Genomic DNA, 4,562 nt, shown 5'->3' with positions numbered 1-4,562 from the left:
ACATACCTAAGATGAAGACACGTGGCGTTAGATGATCTGACGGTCTAAATTAAAATAGTAATTTATCTTTCATTTGGCTTAATCGAAAGTTTCCCTCCATTCGCTCTTCGTCTTTGCTCTCTCAACAACGAACTGAACTTGTGCTCCACGGTGGTGTTCCTCTCTCACGATGACAACGACCTGACCAAACTCATCGTAAACTGCATCCTCACGCCGGCGTTCACCTTTGCCGTGGTTTCTATTTATAAATCCCTAACTCTCTGTCGTAGGCGTTCATCTTCCTCTCACGAACGAAGGTCTCTGCCCTGCTATTTCAGAAGGTAAATGGGAGTATTTCTAATTCCTCAACTCCCTCTCCTCATTCATCTTCCTTGCACGAACGAAACCCTAACCCATTTTGAAAACAAACCCTCATCTGGCAAACTCCTCTCCCTCAAGGTGCCTCGACATTTCTATTTCTAAATCCCTAACCACAAAATTTAATTCAACCCAATTTTTAATGCCGGACTGTACTATAGAAACTCTCATATCTCTGGATTAGAAAACAATTTCCTCTTCTTACTTCCTCCAGCCCAGGTAGATGGATAAGGGATTTATTGGAGTAAAGTCCCACGCTCGGTTGCAAGACACTACCTTCCCCAGCGTCAATGGCGCTCTCTTTTTATGCTCGTTTCCCTTTCTCTATCTGTACTGGAACTTCAAAAACTCACACTCGCTGCCCTCCTTCGTCGTGCTCTCTCGCCGGACCTATCTCTCGAGTTACTCTCGCAAAACCAATCTCCCATCCCTCTCTTCACTCTCTGTTCTCTTCAATCCCCAAACAGAGACAATCAAACAATTCCATAGTCATAAATCCTTCACTGTAGTTATGAGCTATGAAGCCGGAATTGGAGTAATGGGTACAAAGCTCGGAATGATGACCTACTTCGAGCCTGAGGGAACTACTGTTCCAGAGACAGTAATCGGTTTTAGAGAAGGAAACATCGTGACTCAATTGAAAACCGAGTCCACTGATGGCTACAATGCAGTTCAAGTAGGATATCGACGCGTGAGAGACAAGAAGCTCACAAAACCTGAAATGGGTCACCTCAACGAGGCGGGAGCCATTCCCATGATGCATTCCAGGAGTTTCGTCTTGTCTCTGTTGAGGGCTTGGAGCCCAATCAGAGACTCATCGTTGATGAAATTTTTAATGAAGGTGATCTTGTTGATATCTCCGAAAAATCTATCGGCAAGGGCTTCCAAGGTCTGTACTTTTTCAAATTTATGTCTGTACTTTTTCAAATTTATTGCCTCTTTAATGTTTCATAGATAGGACACATGACCCATTCTTCTCCATTCTTGTTGCAGATGGGATCAAAAGGCATAATTTCCGGCGAGGTCCGATGACTCACGGTTCAAAGAGTCACAGAGCTTTGGGTTCCAGTGGTGCTGGAACAACGCCTGGACAAGTTTATAAAGGGAAGAAGATGCCTGGAAGGATGGGAAGAACGAAGACGAAGATCAGCAAGCTTAAGATTATGAAGATTGATAATGAACTCAGGTTTGTGATTGTCAAGGGTGCGGTTCCTGCGAAGCCTGGGAATCTTCTGCGGATTACGCCGGCCAAGATTGTGGGGAAGAACATACCCAAGAATTAGCAACTCCAATGTGTTTCGTGTTGTGTTCTGTTTTTGATTGTTTCTGTTTCTTTCCATCAGAAATTTTCCATGCATGTTGTTTGTACTCAATAGTCATGGATGCAATTTTTCTGTGCGCATCTGTAGATTTGTGATTAATAGATTTGAGAAGTACATTCAATTTATTAACTTACTGTTGAATTGACTGGAATCCATCAAAGATTTTAGAGCAGATTTTTGCAGCTGTTTTCCCTTGAATGAAAATTGTCAACGGCTACCGCATAATATATATACTGCTTCAAGAAGAATCTTGTTTTACCAAAAAAAAAAATGGGGGAGAGAGAACAATGCAAAGGATTCTTGGTTTGCCTTTTAGAAATGGTATTTACAACTGGAGAGGGCATGAAAAGATTGATGATATTTATCTTTCATATTTGATCTCAATGTTGATTGACTGCCTATCTTACAGCTGCAACCAAGAATGTTTAACAAGTTGAGAAAAAAATATAATCCTAAGCAAATAGCTTCAGCCTAAGAGAATTTGGAGTCCCTATGTTGTCTTTTGTACTTTTAAGAGGAGATGGTTTTTTATTGAATAATAAACCAGGACTTCACCAAGGCTCCATTTCCTTCAAAGTAAAATGGGTGGATGTAAAATGAAGCAGGGGAAACTATTTTCTTCCTACCGCGTGTTTGAGAAGAAGTAAAGTATGAGGGGAGAAATCAATACATTGCAGCACCCTGTTTTATGTTCAGATGGATTAAATGACTTCCTTTCAAAATTATGGGTAATCATTCTGACCATATGTCGTTTATGCCTGTAAATTATCTTGTTCTCAAAATTATTTTATTCTTGACTCCCAACTCTCAGTCTCAACTCGAGCTTAGGTCTGCAACTGTAGGACGACTCTATAAGATCTTCTCATCTTCACAGCCTTTCTTCTCCTTATTCTTCAAAAGTGAAAAGTGTCTCAAAATCTCCCCATATTAATACTCAAGTTTGGAATCTGGTGACTGAATTAGTTCCTTGTTTTGAAGATTTGCTCAAGATCTTTCCTGAATGATCTAATCGAATCACAGGAGGCAAAGATTTACTGTTTTGATTCTTACCCTACTTTCTCAATCCTCACCAATGACCAGCTTGTTTGATGTTATTGATTTTTGTATAATTTCATACAATGGTCTACGATTTAAGGTTTTAATCATTCCCATTTTGTTCTTCTGCATCTTCTTTGGGCGGGTTTCTCTTTCAAATGTTGAAATTTCACAGCAGCACCATATCATCTTGTTTTTTTTAACCAATTTTTTTAGGATCAAGCAGTACACTTTTTATTATCATGCTTTAGCAGCAGATAGATTTCTAATGCCATAAACCTTACCTTACCCTCAACTTAATCAACCTATTTGTAAAGGCTCCCCTTGCCAAATCAAGATCAAAAGCATCCAACTGATCGAGTGGAGCCCTCGAGAAGTTTCATCTGACGTGGTTCCATCCTGCTGAACCCATCTAATGTTCTGGCTCTTGTACTATTATTCATTTGTGCTCAAGGCTAACCTCACTAACACAATGAATCAAGCCTCAATATTGACAATGCTCTTGGATTAATTAAAAGAAAGAAGAAAGGACCTGTTGGTATAAGTTATTGTATTAGAATACGTGAGAAGTCAGCAAGATTACCACAACTAGCAGTCTTCACTATTATTGCTACTATCAAATTAGAGATCTGGAACAACGAGGGGTTAGGGGGGGAGTTGGAGAGGGATAGAGTAAGATAATACACATATTGATAGATCAAAGGAACCCCCCCCCCCCTTTTTTTTTTTTTTAATGACAGATTGGATTTTCAGACAAACTAGACAAAAAAGGAACTCAATCCTCACATATCAACCATTTATAAAAGTTTTTACAAGATGAAGTACATACAACAGTTCTTCAATTGACTGAATTAGTCTGCCCATATTAAGAATTATGAAACCAGAAAATAAGCTTCAAGCCCCTTGGAGTACTCTTCTTGCAATTGTTTGATTGTCTCTGTTTGGGGATTGAAGAGAACAGAGAGTGAAGAGAGGGATAGGAGATTGGTTTTGCGAGAGTAATTCGAGAGATAGGTCCGGCGAGAGAGCACGACGAAGGAGGGCAGCGAGTGTGAGTTTTTGAAGTTCCAGTACAGATAGAGAAAGGGAAACGAGCATAAAAAGAGAGCGCCATTGACGCTGGGGAAGGTAGTGTCTTGCAACCGAGCGTGGGACTTTACTCCAATAAATCCCTTATCCATCTACCTGGGCGGGAGGAAGAAAGAAGAGGAAATTGTTTTCTAATCCAGAGATATGAGAGTTTCTATAGTACAGTCCGGCATTAAAAATTGGGTTGAATTAAAATTTTGTGGTTAGGGATTTAGAAATAGAAACCACGACAAAGACGAGTCGTCATCGCCTTCGGCGCCTTGGGGGAGAGGAGTTTGCCAGATGAGGGTCTGCAAAACAAACCCAAAGTCAGAATGCGTTAGGGTTTCGTTCATGCAAGGAAGATGAACGAGGAGAGGGAGTTGGGGATTTAGAAATACTCCCATTTACCTCCTAAAATAGCAAGGCAGAGACCTTCGTTCGTGAGAGGAAGATGAACGCCTACGGCAGAGAGTTAGGGATCTATAAATAGAAACCACGACAAAGGTGAACGCCGGCGTGATGATGCAGTTTACGATGAGTCTGGTCAGGTTGTCGTCATCGTGAGAGAGGAACACCACCGTGGAGCACAAGTTCAGTTCGTTGTTGAGAGAGCAGAGACGAAGAGAGAATGGAGGGAAACTTTCGATTGAGCCAAATGAAAGATAAATTACTATTTTAATTTGGACCGTCAGATCATCTAACGCCACGTGTCTTCATCTTAGATATGTAATTGAAATGTAATTGAGAGATTGTAATTGAGACGATAAAAATCCCCAT

The 4,562-nt window shown here is 40.6% G+C and overlaps 1 pseudogene; it reads left to right on the top strand.

Annotated features, from left to right (window-relative positions):
- The first annotated feature begins 580 nt into the window (after positions 1 to 580).
- On the top strand, positions 581 to 1,691 carry LOC122643350 (annotated as a pseudogene).
- The last annotated feature ends 2,871 nt before the right edge of the window (positions 1,692 to 4,562 follow it).

Source organism: Telopea speciosissima, chromosome 10 (genome assembly GCF_018873765.1).
Source record: "Telopea speciosissima isolate NSW1024214 ecotype Mountain lineage chromosome 10, Tspe_v1, whole genome shotgun sequence".
Classification (NCBI taxonomy): Eukaryota; Viridiplantae; Streptophyta; class Magnoliopsida; order Proteales; family Proteaceae; genus Telopea; species Telopea speciosissima.
This window is presented reverse-complemented; position numbering and strand designations above follow the sequence as displayed.